The following is a 16,323-nucleotide window of genomic DNA, read 5'->3' as shown; positions in this document are numbered from 1 at the left end:
GCACATCGTGTTCTCTAATAGGTCGATTGTGATCATCTATATTGTAAAATTATTGTTGTTCTACTCCATTGCTAGGCGATAATTCTCCATCTTCAGCATGGTTTAACGGTGGTAAAGCATTGTGACCATGTGCCATTGTGACAATGGCACTACACCCTTCAGTGAGTGCAACAGTCTCAAAATCACCAATCCTAAGTTTATTGGAAAGCACGTCATTCATATTTCAAATAGTTTGGTGTTTGTTCCAATGCTTCCAGCATCGGTATGTTAATGTGCAATTATCTCAACATACCAAGAAACTTCTTGAATTGTTGGTGCTCCTTGCTTTTCTGGAACCTTTAAGAGAATGGTGGTGGAGGTCTTGAATTTGACTGATTCAACATTGGTTGCGGCATCACAAGCATTACATAAGGTACTGATTGAGGTATTGTTGTTGGCAACAACCCAGAATTACTGCTCTTTCTTACATCCTTTGCTACAATATCTGGAGTAGATGCTGTTTTATACACATCCTTGCCCTTAATCTACTGGTTATTGTCTTTCTTCTTAGGCTCCTCAACAGGCTTTCCAATGTTAAGTTTACTCCTTGTTTTGATTGTCTTTCAATGTTTATTATAACAAGCTTTTCCATGCAGTTTTAGATTTTTAGTGTCGCTAGGTAGTATTCTTGATGTCTATTGCTCATAACATGTGCCAGCTGTCCAACCTAATTTTCCAGTGCTCTTAGTGATACTGACTAGCTTGCCATATACTCTTTCATCAAAGCTTCAAGAGAACTTAGGTTGGAAGCTTGATTAGAATATTGCCCTTGATAATTGTGACATTGATATGGTTTCACAACTTGTTGCTCTATCTGATGCTGGGGCATCATCTGCATTAATTATACTGTTGTGGCTGATTATAATGATGTTGCTATGGATTTGCAACATTTTGGCTCCTCCATGATAAATTGGGTGCTTACAAAAATTGGCATTTTATATGTTCCCATAAGAATGAGCATCATCATTCCATTATAGTTCTTCGCATGATGATAGATTCGGGATTTTGTGGGTATTCCTTATAGTTGTGCGCATCACCCCAATAAACACAACATAGATGATATGTGGTTTTTACCTTATACATGTCTACTGATTTTTTAAATTTCTTATCCATATTTATCAGTGTTGTAATTTAGGAAGCCATTGAATTTAAAGCATCAGCATAAACTGCTGCAACATTGTGTTTGTTAAATATGCTCCTCGTATTGGGGTATTGATAATCGTTGTTAGATTTTCTTTCTAGAATATCAAAGGCCTCATTGTATGTTTTATCCAATAATGGTCTATTAGCATAAGCATCAACCACCATACGAGTATGCAAGTTCAACCCATTCTAAAACATCTCCATTTACATCCAATTGGGGAATCCATGCATTGGACACTTTCACAATAACTCTTTAAAATGCTCCCAAGCTTCATATAAATCTTTGTCTTCTACTTGTTTGAAGGAGGTAAGGTCATTCCTCAGCTTCATATTCTTATTGGGAGGATTGAAGCACAACATACATTTTTGTGCTAATTCATTCTACGATGCTATAGCACCCAGAGGCAGTGAGTTTAGCCATGTTCTAGCTTTGTCTCACAGTGAGTAAGGAAAAAACTTCAGTTTTAAAGCTTCTTCTGGAACCCCTTGCTGTACAAATGAATCACACACCTCCATGAATGCTCGAAGGTGTGCTCTTGGATCGTGGTAAATGAACCACTATAATGTACCATGGACTACAACATCTAAAACATAATCGGCTTCAACTCAAAGTTCGTAGCCTGGATTGTTGGTCGTACAATATCGGGATGTAAATCGTCTAAGGTTGGCACATCGTGTTCTCTAATAGGTCGATTGTGATCATCTATATTGTAAAATTATTGTTGTTCTACTCCATTGCTAGGCGATAATTCTCCATCTTCAGCATGGTTTAACGGTGGTAAAGCATTGTGACCATGTGCCATTGTGACAATGGCACTACACCCTTCAGTGAGTGCAACAGTCTCAAAATCACCAATCCTAAGTTTATTGGAAAGCACGTCATTCATATTTCAAATAGTTTGGTGTTTGTTCCAATGCATCCAGCATCGGTATGTTAATGTGCAATTATCTCAGCATACCAAGAAACTTCTTGAACTGTTGGTGCTCCTTGCTTTTCTGGAACCTTTAAGAGAATGGTGGTGGAGGTCTTGAATTTGACTGATTCAACATTGGTTGCGGCATCACAAGCATTACATAAGGTACTGATTGAGGTATTGTTGTTGGCAACAACCCAGAATTACTGCTCTTTCTTACATCCTTTGCTACAATATCTGGAGTAGATGCTGTTTTATACACATCCTTGCCCTTAATCTACTGGTTATTGTCTTTCTTCTTAGGCTCCTCAACAGGCTTTCCAATGTTAAGTTTACTCCTTGTTTTGATTGTCTTTCAATGTTTATTATAACAAGCTTTTCCATGCAGTTTTAGATTTTTAGTGTCGCTAGGTAGTATTCTTGATGTCTATTGCTCATAACATGTGCCAGCTGTCCAACCTAATTTTCCAGTGCTCTTAGTGATACTGACTAGCTTGCCATATACTCTTTCATCAAAGCTTCAAGAGAACTTATGTTGGAAGCTTGATTAGAATATTGCCCTTGATAATTGTGACATTGATGTGGTTGCACAACTTGTTGCTCTATCTGATGCTAGGGCATCATCTGCCTTAATTATACCGTTGTGGCTGATTATAATGATGTTGCTATGGATTTTCAAAATTTTGGCTCCTCCATGATAAATTGGGTGCTTACAAAAATTGGCATTTTATATGTTCCCATAAGAATGAGCATCATCATTCCATTATAGTTCTTCGCATGATGATAGATTCGGGATTTTGTGGGTATTCCTTATAGTTGTGCGCATCACCCCAATAAACACAACATAGATGATATGTGGTTTTTACCTTATAAATGTCTACTGATTTTTGAAATTTCTTATCCATATTTATCAGTGTTGTAATTTAGAAAGCCATTGAATTTAAAGTATCAGCATAAACTGCTGCAACATTGTGTTTGTTAAATATGCTCCTCGTATTGGGGTATTGATAATCATTGTTAGATTTTCTTTCTAGAATATCATAGGCCTCATTGTATATTTTATCTAGCAATGGTCTATTAGCATAAGCATCAACTACCATACGAGTATGCATGTTCAACACATTCTAAAACATCTCTATTTACGTCCAATTGGGGAATCCATGCATTGGACACTTTCACAATAACTCTTTAAAATGCTCCCAAGCTTCATATAAATCTTTGTCTTCTACTTGTTTGAAGGAGGTAAGGTCATTCCTCAGCTTCATATTCTTATTGGGAGGATTGAAGCACAACATACATTTTTGTGCTAATTCATTCCACGATGCTATAGCACCCAGAGGCAGTGAGTTTAGCCATGTTCTAGCTTTGTCTCATAGTGAGTAAGGAAAAAACTTCAGCTTTAAAGCTTCTTCTGGAACCCCTTGTTGTACAAATGAATCACACACCTCCATGAATGCTCAAAGGTGTTCTCTTGGATCTTGGTAAATGAACCACTATATTGTCTCATGGACTGCAGCATCTAAAAACATCATCAGCTTTAATTCAAAGTTCGCAGCATAGATTGTTGGTCGTACAATATCAGGATGTAAATTGTCTAAGGTTGGCACAACATGTTCTCTAATAGGCCGATTGAGATCATCCATATTGTAAAATTGATGTTGATCAGCTCCATTGCTAGGCCACAATTCTCCATCTTTAGCATGGTTTAACGGTGGTACAACATTGTGACCATGTACTTGATCACCCATGTTGACTCGATTACAATTGGCTTCTCTTCGATAATGGCGGAATGTTCGTTCAATTTCAGGATCAAATGGATCTAGATCGACATCGCTTAGGGACATAATATAGCACAATAAGCTAAAATGGAAAATAGGGACCTACAAAAAAGAAAAGAAACAAATAAGTAAATGAAAATAAAATCTCTAATGTAAAGTTATTTCTCCCCGTCAACGGTGCCAAAAGCTTGATGCTTATAATAATAATGCTACAACACAATGCAAGCATACACTATCATATCAAAGTAATAAAGTGGAAGATAAAAGTTTATAGTAGAGTTGTGTAAAAGTATTAGGAAAATATATGATTGCAATAGTGAAATAAGAGAAAACAACAAAGTATAAATTCATAATGATAAAAGCAGGGAATGATATAGGGAACAGTAGAGCAATCAGACAAATGGACCAAGCAATGATGTCGTTATCTGGTAGCTTTCAACATAATAATGTTGCAACAATACGATTGTGTCTCAGGCAATGATTAACAAATTAATTCTTCTAAGATATTAATCACTTAGCCAACAGAATTAACTATAATCAATTCTATTAGTTAAGTTGTCAAATAAAGCATAGAAGCAACAATATAAATCTCTTTGCATTAACATTACTCTCATAATAACCAATGTTGTCATAAGTAGCATGCAATCTTAAGATTTCTATCTATATAAATAACCAAGATTAAACACACATAAGATTATTTTTATTTCTAAAAATAGTTTCCAAGAAATCCCAACAACATAATCACATCATAAAAGCAAAATCAAATTGAAAAACTTTTCAGCAAACATCTTGTGTTCAAATCCAAATGAAAACATTAAATGTAAACATCTAATCTTATATAATAGTACCATCCCTTCTCAAGTAAGAACTACAAAACTCGATTGAATCTCGATCGGTCGTCACTGCTACACGGCGTCGCTTCCAACTGCTGCAGTATTCCCCGATGATGGGTTTAAGCTTCCATGGAATGTGGTAAAGTAGAAAAATAAAAGGAGGCTATGGAAAAAGTACGGTTCCAATAGATGAAGAAAATGATGTACTTATAGCCTCATAGGGTCAAACTTTCCACCAATAGAAAAGTTCCTTTCTTATCTAAAATTCCTTTTATTTAAAATTTAAATTTCAGCCTTATCTTCAATAGCTTCAAATTCCAACCTTATCTTCAATAGCTATCCACTCCTAAAATTTCTCTAACTATCTGGTGATGCATTGAATGCTACAACAACGACTCATCAATTATGTCTTGTATCAGCTCACAACAACACTTACAACATCAGACAAAGTCACAACATCAGAGTAGCAAATTCACATTAAATCATCAAAATCATCCCTAGTATCAATAATTTCTCCCAATATGCAAAAAATGTAAAATATGTTAAAATTGTTCTAAATGTGATCCTAAACATGCTAAAGTTCAAGCTTAACCTAAGTAAAACAACCCTAAATAATAACTCTTTTGGAGAGTTATCAGTAGGTTTAAAAAATGTGCAATAACTTTCATATCGTTCATGAATGTTAAAATTGACAAATAACAAATAATACTCCAATCACGCAGGATCAACATGCAGACAGAAATTGAATATTAGTCTTGAATATCAATAACCCTAATTTTTTTACAATAATCTCTAAATCAATTGATTCTTAATGATTTAACATGATGAGGCGATGATACCACTTGATAGAACTAAATCATAATAAATATGAAAATCAACCAAGAAATAATCATATCAACCCATCAAGAATAAAATAAACTAGATTTGTAGAAGCATACATGAATCTATTGTTGGAGATTATCTAGAAGGTTGACATTTTGAAGATTGTCTTGGTTGTGCTCTTCCAAGAATATAAAATTCTCTTGAGTATAAACTCTCTGACGGGGATAAGACTAATACGAGATTATTTATTTCTTGGAGACCATAACCCCTTTATATAGCTTATTTAAGAATCAGTTATTGTATGTACTTATAACTCTGCCCCTCAATAAATACAACTTTAATAATATCTACACTTTTATTTCTATGACGCTTCTAATACCTTATGAATTTATAACATAATTGATCACTTATTTTATGTCATATTTTATGATAACAATATACATTAAAAATATATACTCATAATTATGGATTTCAGTCCAACATGATTTTGTACAGGTTTCTGACAAAACGGTCTGTGTTTCATCCTACTCGTATCTTCCAGCTAGTCACAAGGATGTGCAGCTATTCAAATAAAGCTATTTAGCCCTAACTAGGAAATAGTTTTATTATATCATTAGCCTGTATAATGTGCTTTCTTCATAGTTTTTAGCCTTGACTTTGACTTATAAACAAAATGATTTCCTATCCATTAAATTAACAAAAGTGTATTTTTGGGGCATATCATTCTTCAGTCAACTAATAGGAAGAGAATGCGATGACAATTCACTGTGTTGGTGCATTATGATTACGTGATTGGAACGTGGTGAGATATTACGAAGAAACTGTGGTCCTGAGATACTCAGAGGCAATACAATTTTCTGAAGTTTATAAACTCACCACTTATTAGAGGACGATCCCTTACAACCACTGCAATACGAGGTTTCTCTGGTAACCGATATTCAACTAGAATGAACTATTATCGGTCATAAGTTTGAGATTTAAGAAAATCAAGGCTATCTTGGATTGGAAAGTTCCAAAGAGTGTAATTGAGGTTCGTAATTTCCTTAGGCTAATTGATTATTGTCATAGATTCATTGAGAGTTTTTATCATTGTTTCTCCTTTGATAAAATTGATCGAAAAGAATGTTATGTTCGAATGGTTTGAGGAAAGACATTGAAGTTTTGACTAAACTCGAGTCCGATAAATATTTTGTGGTTCATAGTGATGAATCATGCAATGGTCTTGGTTGCATGTTCATTCAAGACAAATAAGGTTGAGACATATATATCGAGGTAGTTGAAGCCATCAGGAAAAAATTATTCGACTCGTGATTTAGAGTTTAAATCCATGGTGTCTGTACTTCAAATTTTGCATCATTATCTTTATAACAAGAGTTGTACCGTTTATATTTCAAAAAAAAAAAAAAAAGAGTTGTACCGTTTACACCGGCCATAAAAGTCACAAGTACTTTTTTACTCAAAAGGAGCTTAACTTAAGAAAAATGTATTAGATAAAATTGTTAAAGGATTATGATTGTTTGATTTAGTATCATTCGGATAAAACGAATGTGGTTATTGATGCGTTGAGTAGAAAGATTTTAGTGGAGTTGTAGGAGATCTTTGCTAGGATGTGTGTAACTGGAGATTTTGCCTTGGTGGTGGAACTACATTTATCACAGTAAATTAAGGATAAGAAAATGGATGATCACCTTTTGGGTAAAAAATTGCATCAAGTAAAGAATGGTTTTGGGTTGATGTTACCCTTAATGTTGAGGGTATATTATGTTTACATGGTTGTTTGTGTGTGCTTGATAATTGTGAATTGCGACATGTGGTTCTTACCAAAGAGTATAATAGTTTTTTTTTCGCATCGTAGTAGTGTTAAGATGTACCAAGATCTCTTAGAGATATATTGGAAACCATGGATGAAAATGGATGTAGTTGAGTTTATCTCAAAGTGCTTTGTGTGTTAGAAGGTAAACTTTGAACATCAAGTTTTGTCGAGATTATTACAACCTATTAAGATTCCATAATAGAAGTGAGAAAAGACCATGATGGAATTTGTTTCGAGTTTGCCTTTATCCTTGTCGAAGAAGGATTTTATTTGGATGATTGTGGATAGATTCACGAAGTGTGTGCATTTTCTTTGAGTGTGTACCAGTTTCTCTTTGCAAAAGTTAGTAGACTTGTACATTCATGAGATTGTGTGATTGTATATTGTTTTGCTATCTATTATTTTCAATAGGGATCCATGTATTACTTCAAGGTTTTGAAAAAGTTTGCATTCCACCTAGGGGTCGAAATTGAATTTCAATACGATTTATCATCCGCAGACGAATAGTCAGTCGTAACATGTGATTCAAGTCTTAGAAGATATTCTTTGGGCTTGTGTGATCGAGTTCTATGGTAGTTGGGAGAGATATTTTCTTTTGGTTGAGTTTGTTTACAACAACAATTATCAGTCGTGTATTTAGAAGACTCCATTTGAAGCGTTATATGGTCTTAGGTTTCAAAAACCCTTTTGTTGGTATAAGATGAGCGAGAGTCATATTGTTTGTGATAGTTTGAAGGCTGCTTTCGATCAACAAAAGTCTTATGTAGATTTAAAAAGGAAAAATATTGAGTTTCAAGTGAGGAATCATGTGTTTCTTGTGGTGTCGTATTGGAAAAAGGTGTTGTGTTTTGGGCATAAGGCTAAGCTTATCCCTAAATTTATCAAACTATTTTTAAAATCACGTTGAAAACTAGAGTGAAAATTTTGACCTAAAAGTTGCACATGAAGAAGGTTAAAGAATCCACAAGACACTTAAAATTGATATATTTTTAAAACTTGAGTGTTGTCTCGATTTTTTTTAAATAAAAATTTAAATTTAATTCATAATTTCTCAAATTGATACAAATCTAATTGATGAGTTGAACCCTTCTGCAAGTAAAACATTTTTTATTGTTTTAAAAAAATTAAAAAGATGTTCACATGGTTTTGTGAAGGATGTTTTCCTATTATGAATAATTGACAAGATATTACTCGAGTAAGTTAGTACATCACCACGTTAATTATTGCAATAAAACAAATTTACCTTAATTATATTAAAAAATGAATCGAAAATTTTTGTGAAGGGTTCTATTATGAATAATCAACAAAATGTCAACGAATATTGATACAAGTAATTGTGATTTAGAAATTTCATCTTGTAAGGTCAAGTTCGAATTTTACTACCATTACTCTTAGTGGACAATCTGTAAATTTATATATAAATCTCAATTGGGTCTTAGGTTTGTGTTGACCCTGAACTTGGAAAATAACCCTTGACCTAAACTTTTATTGTAACAAAAAAACTAATCAACAAGATAACATTTTAGTAAGGTAGGAGACCTCTTTGTTAGTTACTGTAATACAACAACATTGTCTTATTCTAGAAAAATGAAGGATTTTTTTACAAGAATGCATAAAAGAGATTAGTAACACTTTCAATACTAATACTAACAATAAATAAAATAGAGCTAAACTGAAAATTATTAAAAATATAGGGCTAATATTTAATTAAAATACTAAATTAAGACTCAATTGCAAAAAGAAAAGGCAAATTGAGTTAGTTTAATTCGATTTTACCTATCAAATCAATTAGGCATATTTGGTTTTGATGGAACAATTAAAATGTTTAGTTGTAAATTTATAAAAATAAAATTGATCAAACCAACTTAATGCACATGGCCCTATCATATATGACACTTTTCCATTTTCTGTTTCAGTAGTAAAAGAGATTATTGTTTTTTATAAAAGAAATTAAGTTCGAACAATTATATTAATAAATTGTGTTATTAATTAATTAAAAAAATTAAACATATGTTTTATTGTAATCACTCATGCTATTAAAACAATATAGTGTATAGACAACCATCCTATGTAATTTGTATGTTATGCTGAATTTAATGTGATTACGCAGTTAATTACATCACTCAATTTCTATGTGTCTTAAGCAATATTTAGCTCTGTTTCATATATATGGTAGTTTTAGTTGTTGCTCAAATTTGTTAACCTCAAGGGTGGAGAGCAGGGGCGGAACACAGTGAGGACCAGTACGGCTACGGCTCTCAAAATTTAAAAAAAAAAATTAGACTCTTCAATTTTTTTAAAAATTTAATTTAATTTAATTTAATTTAATTTTCAAATTTCCTTTTTAGAAATTTAAATTAAACTTTAAATTTTTTTAATATTCTTAATTAAATCCCTCTTATAATTTTTTAAAAGTTCTGATTAAGTTTTTTAAAATTTTAATTAGACCCCAATTTTTTTTGAAAATTTAAACAAAACTTTTCGATTTTTTTTCCAAAATTTTAATTTAAACCTTTAAATTTTTAAGTTGGCCCCAAACGCTGTACTCAAGTTCCACCAATAGACTGAAGAGCAGAATTGCAAATTCTAAACTCATATTTGGCAAGTTCCAAACCATTCATGTGCTCATTGCCTTCAACAATACCAGAGGCAAAACCCCATGCATTTATTCCAAACAACAATGGAATGGTCAGACAACTGCGCGACCATCCCAGCAAGACAAGGGCATGCCGAGAACGATCCTCTGCGGCCAATGAAGTCCCTATGTAATAGACTGCAGACCAATAATCAAGCTCTGATCACACAGTCTGGGTTCATCAACCATTGAATCCTGTCTCCTTAGAACTCAAGGATACACAAGTACGATCCTATAGAACGATCCTGTTCAAGTAAGGTCGTGCCCTACAGGCTTCTGGTTTAACTTAAATATCGTTCTGCTTTGTCTTCCCTTTCTCATGTGGGAATTTGTTCGATTCCTGACAACACATTCAGTATTTTATCCTACGCGTATCTTCCAGCTTGTCACAAGGATGTGGACCTAGTCAAATATAGGTATATATCCATTAAACTAACAAAAGAGAGTTTTGGGGGCAGATCATTCTTCAGTCAACTCTTTGGAAGAGAATGCAGATGGCAATCCGCTGTGTTGTTGAATTAGGGTTAGGTGATTGGAACGTGGTGAGATATTATGAAGAAGGTTCTGAGAGGCAGTACAATTTGTAGGGGTAACCTTGGAGGGCCAAAATCATAAATGAAAACCAAATAATAAAACCCTTTTATATAATCACTATTGAAATCTCTGGTTTCACGTACATTGAATTATTAGGATGAAATGGGAAGGGGCATACGCAGCTGGATGAAAGAGACGACACTTGGGAGATTTAAGTAAACTTGCAAAAGGAACACTGATAATGCAACAGCAACAATGCCTGAGAAATGGAATGGCGGTGGCACATGATGAGGATTGATTCAGCTGCAGTTTTGGTTGTTGGGTTTGATGCATTGCCATTTATAATTCAAGCTTTACCTTTGGGACCAAAATCGGTGCTGGGGTAGAACCCGACAGTTGAATCTGGTTTTATTAATTTAACATTCATTGTTTTGACCTGCTGCAGTATGTTGCATGAGCTGATGTGAGATTAAAGCTTCTGCTTTCTTAGTGCTGCATTGGGATTTTGAATATTTATTATTTCCTGTAAATCTCACCAACTTAAGTGCTTATAAATGGTTGCCACGGAAAAAACATTGAGCCTTGGAATCCTGTCTCCTTAGGACTCAAGGATACACAAGTACGAGCCTATGGAACAGATCCTGTTCAAGTAAGCTCGTGCCCTACAAGCTTCTGGTTCAAACTTAAATACCACTGGCTTTGTTCTGTCCTTTCCCGTGTGGAATTTTGTTCAGGTGCTGTCAATCAATCATTTTGCGGGCAGATTGTTCTTCCAGTCAAGTCAGGATGCAGATGCAGCAGTCAATGGTGATGGCAATTCGCTGTGTTGTTAAATTATGGTTAGGTGATATTATGAATAAATTGTGGTCCTGAGAGGCAGTACAATTCGTTGAAGTTTATAAACTCACCACTTACTACAGGATGGTCCCTTATAACCACTAAAATCTCATGTTATTTTCTGGTACTCAGTCATGAGTTCTGTTTGCCTTCCTCTGCAGAATAGCTGGATTAAACCCAAATTTCTGACAACAACTCAATGATATGAATTTAGTATCAATAGTTATTCTTCTCAAATGGTTGGAACAACTAATCATGTTGAGAGGAGAAAAATGATCCCACATAGACTAAATCAAGGATTAGATTGTGATTATTTAAAGTAAATGTCAACTTTCCGAGATTTTCCTCTATAAAAAATAGGGTAACTACACGCTTAGTACTTAAACTATTACTTTTGTTCCGTTTTGGTATCCAAATTTTATTTCTTTTAAATAATTCATAACGTTTAGTTTAGGTTTCGTTTTGGTACCGAACGAAAAAAAATAATAGAATCATTAACGTAGAATTTTTTTATTTTTTCAATGATGATTTGGCATTATCATATGTTATCGAACTCATGCCTCCAATCCATTACATGTCTCGTCATGTTACAAGCAGACATGATGCTCCTCAAACCCTCCTAGAATAGCAATAATAAAAAAACATTTGGTCCCTAGATTCAATCTCATTTAAACATAGGACATACATATCACCAATGTTCATGCCAAACAATAACAAACAACTTTTAGTAAGGAGTCTATCTAACACTGTCATCCAAAAGATGACGGAGCTCTTTGAGATAATATAAGTGTTTTCATTTAAATATGAAATGAAAAAAATAGCAAAAAAAGAAAAAAATAGTCAATTGAAACCTAAAAAATTTAACTTCAAATTGTTTTTCATTTAGATATTTTTTTGATGAAATAGAAGTAAATTTATTATCATAAAAATCCTATAAATTATATTATAATCTTTAAATCTTATAATTTTTTTGTTTATCAAATTTTTAAATGGATGCAATTTAGTCCGATTTGATATTAATTTCAATTATACATTTTACAATTGTTTCAATTTCATCCCTATGTATTGTCTAATTTATTTAATTTTTAATTTGTAATTTCATATTTGTTCAATTTAGTCCTTACTGTCGACACAGTTTTTCGCCCGGGCGGAGAAAAGATCGATACCGACTCTAGGGTTTTCTCTTTGAAAATCGTTTCGAAATGTGAGGAGTCGCCATCAATCATTTAAGGTGTGATTGGAACACCATAAAAATAGGTTGGTTTTAATAAAACATTTTATTTTTATCAAAATATCGAGTTTTAGGGTCTATAAAAATCCAAAAATTGGGTTTGGGAGTCAATTACGCGTGGGGAAGTGTTGAAAACATTTTGATATTTCAATATAACTAAATGAATTTTAATATTTTTCAAAAGATTTTCTAAGTATATTCAATATAATTATTCGAATATCAAAATATTACTCCAAATCTTTCAAATGTCATTTTTAATCCTTACTCAAGTGTAAAATTAAGTTTTAATCTTAAAATAATTTCAGAACAATTTTACAAAGTATTTCGAACCGTTTCAAGCCAAAAATTCCATATTGTCCAGAGGGAACCGATTCCCCTCCCAAAGTTTTATTAATTGATTTCACACTAAAACGACTCTATTGACTCCACTAATCATCCCCAACGTTCAGAATCATTTGAAGGTGTATTTAAACAAGCTTAGAAGCCATTGATCAAGAACAAGAAGCAACAATTATCAAGAATTGAGAGAGAATCAAAGAGAAAGCATCAAACTCATTGTTTAAGCACTTCAAGCCTATTTTTCATTCAATATTCATTGTGCTTTCAAGAACACCATTTGTGCTCTATTGTATTATCCTTGAGTGTTCTTTATTTGTTCTAGAATTGTGCAAACAATCTACCTTGTGAGGTTTTCCTTGTAAGTTTGCCAATTTGTGTATTTCTGTTTGAAAAAGAGTGTGCTCAAGAATTTGGGGTATTGTAACAACCCGAATATTTACAAAATAGTATTTAATTGAAATTAGAGGTTAATTGTGAAAATTGGCAAAACTTTGGGGACTAAATTGAAAGATTTTAAAACTTGGAGCTTGTTTTAGAGTTAAAGAAAATTCAAGGACTAAGCCCTGAATTTACCCAAAAAAGGTAGGTAAGTTTGGGGTTATATGTTATATACGTGTGGGTTCTGTTTCAAAAACAGAAAACCACACTCCCAAATTCCCTTCCCCTTACGCCGGTTTCCGACTTAGATCCCGACGCCATCCAAATTCCGATCGTCGTTTTGAAACCACCGTTGTGTTCATCATCGAGCGAGAGAAAAACTTAAAATTAATTGAAGCGAAACGCTGCCAAACGTCGGGAATTTCCAATCAAAGTCTCGACGTTTTATTTAGCTCGATCGCTGGGAAAATCTCAAATTCATCACCGATCGTTGCTCCGTTTACGACACCTCCTGCACCATCGTGTTCCTTGTGTCGTTGCGAGTCCGTCGGTGTCAACCTTGTTCGCCGTAGACGGTGGCGCGTGAGGAGGTGGAGTAGTCAAAGATTCGGCCGAGTTGAAATTCGAGCTCTCCGCCGTTTCAAAAATTTGAACCGATCATTGTAAGTATCTCGAAATCGCTCAAAATAATTTTTGGAAATTTTTCCGTAATTTTTAGACCCCCGGAGGTGGTCTCACGCGCCAAACGCTCCGCCGTAAGGAGAGTAAGCAGCTGAAAAACCGGTTTGACAGGTTCGAACCGGTCTGACCTGACCCGAATCGACCATTGACCTGACCCGACCGTTGACCGTGACCGTTGACTTTCTTTGACCAAAACTTAAAATGGCTTTGACCGACCATTAAACGACCATTAATCTTTTCCGAGTATACCTATTCTGATAGTTTTCGACGTCCCGAATCCGTTTCCGAAGTCCGTTTCGTCAAATTCGAACCCGAAGGCCTCCAAATCGACGGTCAAAGTGGTTGACTTTGACTTTGACCAAGAATTTAAATTTTCGAAAAGTCATACTTTATGTTTTTCGACGTCCTGATTCCGATTCCGCAATCCGTTTGACCAAATTCAGACTCGAAATCCTCCAAATTAATAGTCAAACCCTGAAAATACTTATATACTTAAGAATTTTAGCTTTGAACAATTAAGTAAGATTTAGGGCTGATAAATTATATTGTTTGAAGGTACAAGAGATTCTCGGATCGTTCGACAGCTCGACCAGCTCTTCTAGATCATTTAAAACACGTGTGCCAGTATTCACCCGTAAGACCCGTAAATTTTATGATTTTAGAGATTTATTTATGTTACCCATAAGTAATATAGGGTTATTATAAAATAGGTTTGAAAACTGTAGCAGAGAGTGGTGAAACCAACAATCAGTAGATCTACTATTTGAACCTATTATCGAGGTGTGTTCCGTAATTATTACTGAATATTTTATTGTTTTAATATGAGGTACATTGAGTTCTTTGGTTACTGTTTTATTGATGCACCAATTTAATGTGATGATTTATGGAATTTGTGACACGGTGCAATTGAACTTTTGGATTGAATTACAATAGTATAGCTGATCAAGCTAATAAATAAAATGGGCCTAATGTGACTCTTGGGGCCCCAAGATACATTAGGTTGGCTTCCCTTGCTGTGTTAGGGTAAGCTATATGGACTTGGACTTACGGGCCTAAGGATACAAGCTCTAAAGCTTATCCTTAGGTTGGATTCTTTTTGCTGTGTGCTTAAAGTAAGCTATATGGAAAATAGTTTTGGGAACTACTGATGGTGTACAAGAAAAGGGTTTAAACTATGATTTTCAAAAGTTAAACTCTTTTATGAATTTATGAGATTTACTGGACTATGATTTGTTTAATGTACCTATTGTGATTTTAAGGTAATATTGGGACACACTGAGCATAACTCACCTTTGGAAAATATTTTTCCCCTTTCAGATACTGTTGGTTAGATATCTCGGTTCGAGCACTTGGAGGATCAACATATCTCTTGAAGTATATCTGATTGTAATGTTTTATCTTGCTAGTTGACTTTATTTTGGTGACATAGACCTTATTTTAAAGTATTGTATTTTAGGATGATGACATTTACTATTACTGTTCGGTTTATTGTGATTTGATTTTGAAGACCTGTTTTAAATTAATTTATTACTTATTGGTATATATTTACAAGTTGGGTTTTGATAATATAATATCATGTCATTTATAATGTGATTTTACAATGATTGAATAATGGTTTCAGAAAATGTCTTTAAGAATCATGTATGTGATCCACTAGACTTAGTCGAAACGTATAGGCCGGGTCTAGGGGGTTACATTTATTGGTATCAGAACTTTTGGTTTTTAACCCTCGGACCGTGTATGAGTCCATATTAAAAATACGGTTTTGAAATATTTTACAAAACAAGTTACAAAGGCCATGTCACAAAATCATTAAGATTTTTAAATTGTGTTCGAGACTCCAAGTGCTTATCTAACCCTAAGTTTTATCTTCTGTAGTAAACTTGAGATCCATCAAAATGAGTGCTAGACGTGGTCGTCGAACTAGCCGTGGACGAGGTCGAGTGGCTAGATTTGCAGATCCGATTGATGAGATACGGGTAGATCCCCCACCTCCGATAGGTGATCCTGCTCCTACGACCCCAACGAATCTGCCTCCTACCGCTGGTATTGGCATGACTACACCGATCATAGGAGCGACCGATATTGAGTCAGAGTCTACCGGAGTTGCTTTGGATGAGAATTTTGGTAGACAATTTCTGCAGTTGATACAGGGAGCAGTCAGAGCTACTAGTGTTGTATCAGAGGTTCCTATTTTGCAGACTTTGATTGCCAATGGAGTTAGAACTTTTGGGGGACAGATTGGTAGAGCTCCTACTGAAGCTGAGGATTGGCTCCAGGATACAGAGAGACGCATGGATCAGTTGGGTTTAGACTCAACTAAGAGATATCAGGGTGTTGTGGTGA

The 16,323-nt window shown here is 34.3% G+C and overlaps 3 non-coding genes across 3 annotated transcripts; 2 read left to right on the top strand and 1 right to left on the bottom strand.

Annotated features, from left to right (window-relative positions):
• The first annotated feature begins 1,402 nt into the window (after nt 1-1,402).
• Nucleotides 1,403-1,509, top strand: LOC120165537. Its single transcript, XR_005519824.1, has one exon. It is a non-coding gene; the product is annotated as a small nucleolar RNA R71 (small nucleolar RNA).
• Nucleotides 1,510-3,251: 1,742 nt separating this feature from the next.
• Nucleotides 3,252-3,358, top strand: LOC120165536. Its single transcript, XR_005519823.1, has one exon. It is a non-coding gene; the product is annotated as a small nucleolar RNA R71 (small nucleolar RNA).
• Nucleotides 3,359-10,025: 6,667 nt separating this feature from the next.
• On the bottom strand, nt 10,026-10,240 carry LOC120165543. Its single transcript, XR_005519830.1, has one exon. It is a non-coding gene; the product is annotated as a small nucleolar RNA U3 (small nucleolar RNA).
• Nucleotides 10,241-16,323: the final 6,083 nt, after the last annotated feature.

Source organism: Hibiscus syriacus, unplaced genomic scaffold, assembly GCF_006381635.1.
Source record: "Hibiscus syriacus cultivar Baekdansim isolate YM2019G1 unplaced genomic scaffold, ASM638163v2 tig00111582_pilon, whole genome shotgun sequence".
Classification (NCBI taxonomy): domain Eukaryota; kingdom Viridiplantae; phylum Streptophyta; class Magnoliopsida; order Malvales; family Malvaceae; genus Hibiscus; species Hibiscus syriacus.
This window is presented reverse-complemented; position numbering and strand designations above follow the sequence as displayed.